This window comes from Triturus cristatus, chromosome 1_1, assembly GCF_964204655.1.
Source record: "Triturus cristatus chromosome 1_1, aTriCri1.1, whole genome shotgun sequence".
Lineage (NCBI taxonomy): Eukaryota > Metazoa > Chordata > Amphibia > Caudata > Salamandridae > Triturus > Triturus cristatus.
The window spans coordinates 1,038,847,031-1,038,859,361 of NC_140579.1; the positions used below are offsets into that span (position 1 = coordinate 1,038,847,031).

The 12,331-nt window shown below is 45.0% G+C and overlaps 1 pseudogene; it reads right to left on the minus strand.

The window, feature by feature from the left end:
- Window positions 1–8,210: 8,210 nt before the first annotated feature.
- The window catches only part of LOC146871495 (uncharacterized), a 247,701-nt pseudogene continuing 243,580 nt past the window's right edge, over window positions 8,211–12,331 (minus strand).

The window sequence follows — 12,331 nt, forward strand, 5'->3', positions numbered from 1 at the left end:
GAAGATGTGATGGGGGCATGGGTCGGAGGGAGAGCCGGAGTGGATGGTGTTCGTGACGTGGATGGTGTCTTCACTGCTGATGGGGGTCCATGAGCTGAGGGTGGTGGCTGGGGTCGCTGGTTTGGTGTCCGGAGGTGGCGTTTGGTGTCCGAAGCTGTCGTGTATATCTGCAATCTTGCAGTGGAAGAACGTGGCGAGGGAGTTGCAGAGGTCTTGCGAAGGGGTGATGTCGTTGTTGCTGGCGTTGGGGTTGGAGAGCTCTTTGACGATGCTGAAGAGTTCCTTGCTGTTGTGGGTGTTGTTGTCCAGTCGCTCTTTGAACGATGTCCTCTTGGTGGTCCGGATCTGCTGGTGGTATTCGCGGGTGGCGTTTTTGAGGGCTGTCATGTTTTCTGTTGTCCGTTCGTGGCACCAGGACTTTTCGAGTGTTCGGCAGGATTTCTTAGCGGCTTTGAGGGCGTCTGTGAACCATGGGGGTTTTCTGTTGCTGGTCTTGCCTTGGGGGTTCTTCAGTGGAGCGAGGTCATTGGCGCAGTTGGTGATCCACTGTGCGAGGTTGTGGGCTGCGTTGTTGGTGTCAGGTAGATTGGTGTCGGCTGGTGGGTTCTGGCTCAGCGATGTGGTTAGCTGGTCTCTGATGATTTTGCTCCAGCATCTGCGGGGGATCCGGTGCGTGAGGTGGTGAGATGTAGTCTTCTTGAATGTGAAGTGTACGCAGCTGTGGCCGGTCCAGTGTAGTCCGGTGGGGTGGTTGAAGGCGACGTGGTTACTGGCGGAGAAGATGGCGTTGAGCGTGTGGCCAGCGAGGTGGGTGGGGGTGTCCACCAGTTGCTTGAGTCCGAGGTTGGCGAGGTTGTCGAGCAGGGTGGTGGTGGTGTTGTCGTTGTTTTTCTCCAGGTGAAAGTTCAGGTCTCCTAGGAGGATGTCTTCTGGTGAGGCTAGGGCGTGCCGGCTGATAAAATCTGCGATGGTTTTGCTGAATTGTGTGCGCGGGCCCGGGGGTCTGTAGATGAGCGTTCCTCTGAGGGTGGTCTGGGGGTCGGTGTGGATCTGGAAGTGTAGGTGTTCGGCGGAGGAGAGTGTGTCTTCGGCGTTGGTCGTGACGCTGATGGTGTTCCTGTAGATGATGACGACTCCTCCTCCTGTTTTGTTGATGCGGTCCTTCCGGGTGATTTTGTAGCCGTCTGGGATGGCTATGGCGATGTCGGGGGCTGAGGAGGCGTTCATCCCGGTTTCCGTAAGGAAGGCGATGTCTGGTGCTGATGTGTCGAGGAGGTCCCAGAGTTTGATGGCGTGCTTGTGAACGGAGCGGGTGTTGAGGAGGATGCACTTGAGGTGGTTGTTGTTGCTGTTTGGTTTGGCGGGCGGGGTGCGGGGTTGGAGGCAGGTGAATTTGCAGGCTTGACAGGTGAAGGGTCCGTGGGTGCGCTTTGGGGTGGCTTGGTAGCAGGCGGGTGGTCGTCCGGTGTTGAGTGCATTGAGGGCGGCGGTGTCGTATCTCAGTCGGGGGTCCTGGTTCCGGCAGGGGCAGGGGTTCTGGCGCTGGGCGCGGTCCAGGCGCGGATGGGTGCAGACGGGCTTGCCTTTGCCGCCTCAGCGGCGCGCCCGCTTAGCGCGTCCACTGCGCTTCCGCGCGGCGTCCTCCATAAATGGCAAAGTGGGAGGGAGGAGCAGCTGGGAGGCGGGAGCAGGGCGGCCAATGGGCGTCGGGGGGAGCGTGGTACAGAAAAAAGGGGCGGGCCGCAGGGGAGCAGCGGCGGGAAGCGGGGAGCAGGGGGGCACAGAAGCGGGAAAAAACAGTCACGGAAAATACAGAATTTAAACAGGCAACAGGAAACAAACCGGGCACAATGCAATACAATACTGGGGGCACTTAACAGAAATACTCAGAAGCACGGTTGCGGTGGCGAACTCGCGGCAGCAGCGGTGATGGGGCAGAAGTCCTGGTCACCCCCGGGGAGCCGTGCGGTGCGTGGAGCGACGGCCCTGCGAGCAGGGTCAAGGTTCAAGGGAATAAAAGCCAATTTCCAGCTTTCTTTCATACAAAAATTCTTCCAGAAATCCATCAGAGAAACTGGAATCATGCAATTTTCCCAATGCTACTCCTAGATGTATTCTATAAATTGCAGTTTAGCATGGCAAATATACATGTGTATATTTTCTCATGTAAACGTTCTGACTATTGAGAAACACCTTGCCCTGATGCTCATTAAATCAGCATTCCTGTCCTGGATACGGGTTTGCTCCTGCCTTTAACAGGAGTACATTTCCAACTGGATCAAGTGTGAGACTGGATTGTTAATGGGCTTAATTCTCAAAGTAATATCAGCACCTAAACAGTCTTTTTTGCATCAGTTTACATGTAAGCTTGAGATTTACAAAACAATTGATTTACACCTATAAAACCATTTACTCACACTTACTTGTATGTAAGTACTTGTCTCTCCAAGGGGCAGAGATTATGGCATTCAAAAGTATGGTTTTGAGTATTCACAAACATTTACGCTGCTCATGAAGAACCTTCAAAAAAACGGAACCAGTTATTAAAAATATTCTATCACCATTAGAGAAAGGATTTGGTTTGGAAATGTTGGAAACAGTTTGTGTTTAGCTCCTTATGTACAAAGTTCAAAGATCTATTTTTAACTTTATTCGGGAATGGTAGCTAATGAAATTATCCGGCAAATCATTTGAAAGGAATATTTGGCTACTGTATGCTACTTTCCTTGAAAATAGGTAATTGGCTTTCTGCAGGCAGTCAGACTACGAGTAGCTGCAGTAGAATATTCAACTGTTAAAGATGATGCTTAAAATAGTGTTTTGTCTGGGGTGATTTATGAGCTAATGTCATGAGCGCCTTTAACTATGTGTTTGTCCACTGTGAGAGAATTGTAAAACATGCCTCCCATATTCTTTACTTTTGTGCATTTTTGCTGTGAGCATTTTTTTTTACGCCAAAAGTTGTGGGACGTTTGTTATAAGGTAGCTCTGAAGCTGTAATGCTTTAGGACTGGTAATGTTCGTTTTCATGCATTTAGTTTCACAAAATCCAGTTTTTTTTCACAGGCAGAATGGTATAGTATGGACTGCAATACTGATGGTTGTGGTTTTAAGGTGGGCATTTCCATTTGATAGTTTCATTTTAAATCACCGGCTACATTTAGACTATTAGGAGATACTACGCTAAACAATGCCCAAGGGCCAGGACAGTTTAGTCTAACATCTAGCCTAGAAATAGGAAAATGAAGCAGGAAGTTTCACTGTTGCTTGCACAAGAAGTGGCGAAAGGTGAGGGCACCTTATGTCACTGTGCGCCATCAATGAAATTCTACTGGGTACTTATAATTTTTGTGCCTGGATCCTATTCCTTTTGTCTGTTCCACGTCAACGAAAGTTGAGGAGAGAGTCCAACTCTAAGCCTTGGTTTACCCATGAGCTGAGGATTTTAAAACATGAGTGTAAATTACTGGAGAGAGCTTGGCGCTCCAGTGGATATTGTTCCATTGCTAAATGTGCCCTTAGAACCAAACAAAAATTGTACTATACGGCCATCGGAGAGGCCAAAGGGCGGTACTACTCTGACCGCATTGAGAGGGCCAATAACAACTCAAAAGACATTTTTGCCATTGTACAGAATTTCTTGACGCCTACTGCCCAAGTGGTAGTGACACCGTCCTCGGAGACCTGGTGCAACTCCCTGGCTTACTTTTTTAGGGATAAAATAGTTAGCATCCAAGAGACGTTTCTGACTTTCCCGGACAAGATTGATGGTGGCATGGTGGTGAGGTCAAGGGAAAACCTGGCTCCCTCCTTTTCTGCATTTAGTCCGATTGATCTCCCTGGCTCTTTTAAGATTCTTAGGGCTTTAAAGTCGGGATCGCCTAAAGATCCATGCGCTGCCAGTCTGCTGTCTGATGTGGCAGACACCATCAACTTAGAAGTTAATCATATGATTAATAAATCGCTGCTTGAGGCGCATGTTCCGCTTGCATGGAAGCAGGCGCTGATTCTTCCCCTCCTTAAGAAGACATCTCTTGACCCTCTTCTTCCTGAGGATTATCGCCCTATCTCACTCTTGCCTAGCCTGGCGAAAGTGTGCGAGAGAGTGGTTACGGCCCAACTTACTAACTTTATTGAGAGCTCGGGTTTGCTTCACCCGGCCCAATCCGGTTTCCGTGCTTCTCATAGCACGGAGTTAGCTCTGCTTGAGGTGACAGAGGCGATCCGTGACTGTTTGGATGCCGGTGGGAAAGCAGCCTTGGTGATGTTAGATCTCTCAGCTGCTTTCGACACCATGCCCCATTCTTTGCTCCTGGATCGTCTCTCTGAAATTGGCATCGCTGGTTCTGCCTTGCAGTGGCTCAGGTCTTTTTTGGAGGGTAGGTCACAGCAGGTCTGGATCCCCGCATGCGCCTCCGTGCAACTGCAAATGACTACGGGTGTGCCGCAGGGTTCATCCCTTAGCCCCTTGTTATTTAACATCTATATGACTCCGCTGGTTTATCTCGCGGAGTCATTGGGGGCGAGAATGATGGCCTATGCTGACGATACTCAGCTCCTATTTTGTTGGAGTAGGGATGATGACTCGGTTATGGCTGCGCAACATTGCCTGTCGTCAGTCTTTCATTGGCTGGCAAATGCCCAATTGAAATGCAATGAAGGCAAATCTGAGGTTCTCTTCAATGGCTCCTTTTCTTCTGGGTTTAGAGATAGGTTTTGGCCTCTGGGTTTCCCTCGTCCTACCACTGGTAAAGGCGCGGTAAAAAATCTTGCCGTCTGGTTCGGAGAGAACTTGAATTTTGCAACTCAAGTGAAGAAGCTGGCCAGTGCTTGTTTTGGTATTCTCAAAACCTTGCGGAAGTTTCTTCCTTTTCTACCTGGTAAGGCTAAAGAAACTGTGGTTCGTGCCCTTATTCTGTCCCGTTTGGACTATGCCAACGCCCTTTTGGTTGGTAGCCCGGGATTTTTAGTTAAGAAACTGCAAGTTGTTAAAAATTCGGCGGTCAGGCTTCTCCTGGGCTTGTGTCCTAGACTTAGTGTTCGTACTCATCTGCGCTCCTTGCACTGGCTCCCAGTCGAATCTCATTAGAAATTCAAAATGCTATCCATTGCCCATCGGGCCCTTTATGGTCTGGGTCCCATTTATCTGCGTAAGAGGTTTGCCTTTTACACACCAGGGAGACTGCTGCGTTCGTCTGCTCAGCTTTTGGTCCAGACCCCCAGGTTTAATCGCCAAAGACTGGGTGGGAACTCCTTTGTTCGTAAAGCGGGCTTAGCCTGGAATCAGTTGACTGTAGCGCTTCGGGCTACCCATGACCCTCTTTTGTTTAAAAGAAAATTTAAAACTTTCCTTTTTTGTCTGATTGGTGTGCCTTTCTTCTTTCTCTTTTCCGTAGCTAGCGCGGTGACACTTTCGAGTAGCTGCACGCTGTATAAATTAAAGATAGCATAACATAACATAACATAACATAAGCATGTTATTGACATTCCATAAAAGGTATTGCGACGTCTTACGCCAAAGAAGCATAGACACATCAGTGCTGATGCACTGGGTCTACTTTCAGAGCACTTTTTACAAGTAGTATTCCACAAGATACCGATGCTTTACCAGTTGTTTTTGATTTGCAACCAATAGTAACCAGTGTCAAATCTTCTCTACTAAAATTAAGAATTAAAGAGGTAACCATCTAATGTGATCGACCAAATTATATGCCACTGACAAAGAACATTAGCATATGGAACACGCTATCATAGAACATGGTTAGTATATTATTATGGACATGGAGGAAGATTATTTTAAGTCAATAAATTGTACACAGTCCTGATTTGTTTGAGCACTTTTAAGAAATGAGGGCTTGCAACTGTTTACAAGGCTATTGCTGATAACTGATAGGTTTGAAATGTAATTTTGGTTTCCTGTTAGTGCTGCATTTAGGTTAGTCTTGGGGAAATATAAACAACTACTAAGTGTATCGAAAAGCATAAGATGAGATAAGAAAGCGTCCTGAATTTGTTCATGGGTGGTATGATGGTGTCTGCATTGCACATTAGCAGGCTGGTCATGTTTTGGTAAAATACTTTGCTATGGAGTTTGAATTATGGGTTACGTTGAGTTGATGGGGATATTGTATATTCAAAAGTGTTCTTCAGAAGCTAGAAAGAGTCCTAGATGATACAGGTAGTGGAAGGGAGGGAAATGTCAGCCTTAAAGGTATCATGCTTAATGCTGTTCAATGGTCCCTTGCCACAGATACATGATTCTTTTGTGATCAAGTTAAGAGATCCAAGCAACTACTCTTGTAATTTGGAATCAGCATTGTCATGTCAGTGATAGCCCACTAGGCTCCTTGCCTAGTTATTTTTGTAGTCCAGTGCCAATAGTAGAGCGCTTGCATTATCAAAGTACTGAAAATTATATTTGGCCCTGCCATGATTTTTTGACAAAAGCCCTTCACACAATGATCCACAGTCACTCAGTGCTCCCTCACTTACACACTGGTCACTCTCAGTCATGTTGTACACACTGATAGCTATAGCTTGCACACCCTGAGCCTCGATCTTCATGCAATTAACTTTCCTTTATCACCTGTGCCCATGCTTCTGTATCTACTGAGCGCACATCCATTATGTTACGCTATCTGCATATTTATATTGCGCTATCTCCTGTGAGGGTATTCTGGTGCTTTGTCAGGTGTGTAAGGCTAGCCTCAGGGGAACTTACTCAAAGAGCCATGTCTTCAGCTTCTTGTAGAATTCAACAAAAGAGGTGGAGACGTTAATGTTGGTGTGGGAGGTCGTTCCACCCTTTGGTAGTGATGTAGAAGAATTCACAACCTTCTGATCAGCTTTTGCATATGTGTGGGACGTGTGCTGGTGAGAGTCTCGCTGAGCAGAAGTGCCTGACTGCTGGTGGAACTACACACCGATGTTGAGATAGGCTGGGCCTGTATTGTATAATGCTTTGTATGTGTGGGTGAGGAGCTTGAATTGCGCATTCTTATGTATTAGGAGCCAGTGAAGTTCCCTCAGGTGTGCTGTGATGTGAGACCAACGTGGGATGGTGAGGATTTTTCTGGGTGCTGCGTTCTGAATGGTCTAGAGTCATTTTGTAAGTTGGTTGGTTGGTTATTCCCACGTGGGGCACAATGGTTATTCCCACAAAGAACATCCTTATATATTCTGCAAACAAAGGTAGAAGAGCATCCACTTCAAGTATCAGGTTCATTCAGCTAGCAGTCTACCAACCTAGATTTGCATTTCGGAATAGCAAATTTCAGCACTACAAGCCAAGCTGCAATCTCAGATCGGGTTGAGATTCTAACATGCTAATTGCAAACTTTACGAACGCCAGATTATAAGGAACAGTGTTTAGGGTCTAGGCTTCAAAGTTTTGGAATTTACATTAGGGAATGCATGGCATAAGCTAAAGATCTGCAAAGGCTTGAGCCCAAGGATATTAAATCTGTAGGTAAAAGCACAGTACAACAACCTGTTCATGATATGTTGTCCTCCCTATTACTACAGCAGGAAAAACACATCAGTAATATAATTTGTAATTGTTCACTTAAGATGAAACCCTCCGCTATGCCCTCAGCTAATCTCTTCACACTCCCCACTATTCTCTTTATATTCTCTTCACACTATCGCCCAGACAATACATATCAAGCAGGCTCGGCACAGCTTTACTGGACATAGGAATATTAAAATGTGAAGTTAAAGGCGCTGTTGACACACATCATAGCGATGTGGAGGGAGGAGAGGGACAAAGGAAGTCACAGGGAGAAAAAGACTAGACTTTTCTAGGGTTATATGAAAGTGTACAGTATGTATATCTTCCCTTGCTCAAAGAAATGATCATGAGAGCCCTGTAGGCATTGGTTAGCAGTTCTCGAACACAGCAACCATTACCTGAATGAACCTACAGTCTCTCTTAAGGTCTTATCCAAAACAGAAAATGGAAAATGCAAGTACCCTTATGACTAGCTGCAGAGGTGCAACAGTGCACCCTGCCTGCAAGTAAGAACTCAAAGAACAGTACATTCCATACCAACATGTGCTCAAGACTTATTTTGATTTCTTTAACTGAGTCAATTTAGTGCTGAAATAATAAGACCTACTAAGTTTACAATGGGTTTGTCACTGTGATCTTCTGTGCATTTGTATGAACTATATTTTACTGAATTCTCCAGCATTTGGTCAGGCCTGAAGTATCATTGAAGCACTTCACACATGTGGCTCCTGTTTCTGACAGAAGACTTTTCCAGATCCGGCACTTGCATGTGGCTTTTCTCCCATGTGTATGCTCGCTTATGTGGCAAGCCTGGAGTTGAAACTGAAGAAATTCCCTTTTGTCCTTTATATACATGGTTGTCTTGTGTATAAAGTCTTAAGTTTGGTAAAACTTGAATAATCCCAAATTCATTTCCTATAGTAGAAGCATGTTTTTCTCCCATGTGTATTCTCTGATGTGTAGTGAGATTTGAGTTGTGACGGAAGAATTTTCCACATTCAGTGCATGCATATGGTTTTTCTCCTACATGTATTCTCTGATGGATGGTAAGATTAGAGTTGTGCCAAAAACGTTTACCACATTCTCCACAAGTATATGGTTTTTCCCCAGTGTGTATTCTCTGATGTATGGTAAGATTTGAGTTGTGACTGAAACACTTTCCACATTCATTGCATGTATATGGCTTTTCACCTGAGTGTATTCTTTGATGAATGGTAAGATTTATGATCTGGCTGAAACTTTTACCACAGTGATTACATGCGTACCGTTATTCTGCTTGCATCCATGGATTTCTAGTAGGGGTAATGGACTGCCGGAATCCCTTACTACTTTCTTGGCATCCAAAGCTTTCCTCCCTGGTGCAGAGAGTTTGATTATTGTTAAAAGCCAAGTTCTTACTAAAACTTGTCCCATTTTCAGTACATGTATAACTGGTTTTCTCTTGCTCCGTTATCAGCTGCTTGCTATAGTTTGCGGCTTTGAGGACATCTCTTTCACTGTAAGTGGATTCATTGAGTATTTTTTGGTCAAGCGATTTCCATCTCTTTCTGGTTTCTCTTGGTTCCTTGACCATCCTGGATGCCTGAGGAGGATTAGTATGTAAAAGATATACATCATCGGTTCCTTCTTAACAGAAGTTGTCTTTCACTGATTCTGTTAAAGAGATGCAGAGTCCGATATTAGAACATATCATATAAGGAATTAGTAACATTAACAGAGGCATTTTCACTAAACCAGGGTTAGCTATTTCATAGGAAACATTGGGATACAATATAACGTTTAAGAAATGTATCTCTGCCTGGGGAAAAAACTACACATATTTTTGGGACTTTTTAAAACATTTATTACAAGCCTAATTCATTGGTGAAGTTGTATTTATCATACATATTTTATAAAGATTACTTTTAAAGTGTCACCTTTGCCATGCCTTAAGACCCTAGAAGATAAGTCTGCATTTTGCTCTCTATTCTGCCAAAATTATTTAGAAGTTTAAGGTGCATGAATGTGGGGTGAATTTGTTCACAGGACTAGAACAAAAGGCCTTGGTTGTGGGGATGTACTGGTGAGCCCAAGATAAGAAGGCCTGAGTACTGGACCCTAGGACTTGATTAATTTGGATCACCCTGTTTCAAGCAGATGTAGCTAACGCCCAGGCCTGTACTCTTCTTTTGTCCCTGCAGCTAGACTGGTCTCCATCACAGTAGGCCACTTGATGACGTCACTGTGTCAGATCCTGTTAGTGTGTCTAGCCCTGCTTGACAGCTCTGCTGAGGTTTTCTATATGACATTTGGTCACACAACGGAGGAGAGAAACAGAATGGCAAAACAATTTGTGTGTTTCTCCTGTCCAGTTGCTGAAAGCTCAGCTTTGTTCTACCAGACTTCTGTCTATAAATGAATTTTAGTGTTAGATGTGAGGACACTAGGAGTACCGAAGTATACTACTACTACTACTACTACTACCACACACACACAGACACACACACACACACATCCCCCAGAAGAATTTGGCCATCTTGAAAATATCTAAAGTGTACAGGGTTACTCCCAGAAACCTTTTGCCCACTGGTTAGGATGTACCCATAGATCATTCCCACCCACTAGCTCATGCCAGACACATATGTGCCATATCCCAGCACTCACTTCAGAATAAACTATGACCTGTGGAAGATTAGAAGAGAACTGAATCTGCTGTATGAGTCCTGAAAGGAGCCTATGAGATTAGAACTGCTCTTCTTTCTGTATGGGTCAAAGGGATGTCCTTATGTTACAGCTACAGGGACACAACAAACATTTTGCTGCAACTGCCCAGCTTACAAGCGGCAAATTGACCTGGATTTGACCCTATTGCAGCCTTTACCTGACACCCTGTGAGTCCCTAAGTGTCTCCCTTGAAGTGCTGGGGGGCTTTAGCAATGTACGCCTGTGGTGGATTGGAACTTAAAGAACTATGGTCAAGAGGTAAATTCTTTGACCAGGAACCTGATTAGAATATTCAGACTTTGCCTCATTGTAGTCAGCATCCAATTGCACCGACGTTATGTTCTACCGTGACCTTTGCTTATCATTGGCATTTTGTGCTTCTCTACATACAACTTTAAATGTGCATATCTCTAGTTTTTCTTGTTGGATTTTTGTAATGTTGGTGGCATTTTGTTTATTGAATTTTACACATTTTTTCCAATTTGTTTTGGGATTCTTATTGTTTTGCATTTTGAATTTATTACTGTGTGTATATATACTCTACAAATTGATTCTAAGTTAAGCTTGTCTGCTCAGTGCCTCAGCTACTAGGAGGTTGAGCTCAGACTTATTTTGTAACTTTAAGGGTTCATCCTGACAAGGATTGTGATTATTACTTGAGGTGTGCACTCCCTCCTCCAAAAGAATAACCCAATTTCTTATAAATAGTAGCATGATAAGCATTCTGCTGTGATAGATTCAGGTGTCTGAAAATTCAATATATCACTCTACTGGCAGAAGGGAATGTGCCTATTGTTACTGTCCGCTATTGTCAATACATTTTGTTTTGTTACTGTGAGAAATTGGGTTGTTGTTTGAGTGTCAGGATCAACCACAAAAGTCACTAAATTAACCTGTGCTTAACCCTCTAGTAGCTTGGCACAAAAGCAATCAGGCTTAACTGAGAGCAATGTGTAAGGTATTTTTGCGGCACACAAACAGTAACAAAGTAAAAGCACAACACAAGAAAAATCCCACACCAATTTAGTAGGTAAGAATAACTGACGTTCTGAATTTGTAAAGAATAAATTGTAAAATCACTCCAAAAAGCATAAACGGCCAGTCGGGGATATCTGGTCGTGCTGGAACCGGGTCAAATAAAAAAGTTCAGGCTGACTGCGATGTAGCGTGGGTCAGATACTGTCCCAGATTAGTCCTGCTGAAGGTTTACCTCTTCAAGTTTTGTGCCAAGAGTCCCGTTGATATGGAAGAAGATCGGCGGGAGCAAGGAGTGTGTCACAGGCCGTGGTTGGTGTGGTGCAGGAAGCAGGCCAGGCATCGCGGATAGGCGGGCTGGATCCTCACATTGGTGGTCTAAACGGGCGATCGATGCTTGCTGTGCGAAGAGACACCCTTATGGCAGCTAGTGCTGATTTTCGTTGCAGGCGGGTCAGCACAGCAGGGCAGCAGTTCTTCCAAAGCAACAGTACAGCAAAGTGACAATCCTTGTAGCAGGACAAACCGCTCTCCTTTCTGGCAGAGTATCCACAAGTCCAGAAGTGAATTGAAGAATTGGTGACTACAGTCCTTCTTTTATACCCTGATGCATTGGTTCTGGAAGGTGAGAGGAGCTTCTAGACACTGTCTTTGAAGAGTATGGGCTTCCCAGCCTCCCCTGCCTTAGCCCCAAGCTGGCTGAAGTGACAATGCAGAGTTGTTAGGTCTTTGGAATGAATTCAGAGCACAGGCTATTCATTTGTAAGGGGGGCTGGGCTCAGCTTTGTCCCCGACCCAATCCTGCCAGCAGATTGCCCTTCCAAGCACACCTAATCCCTCTGTTGTGTGACTGTCTGGGAGGAATTTACAAAGTCTGTGAGTTACACCTAGTTATATGACCCAAGATAGGTTGCATGCACAAAAGCGCTAAGGGCAAGTTAATGCCAACTTTCTAACAGTGTCATTTTTAAAATTGTAATAAAAAATCTGACTCTACCAATAAGGGCCCGATTTCAATCTTGCTAGGAAAGCCAACCGTAAAACTCTGATTCGGAGGGCTTTCCAAGCGAGACGAGCGAGTACGATGCTTCTGTATGCTTACGGACTCGATTAGCTCGGACTTCCATTGAACTCTATGGGAGC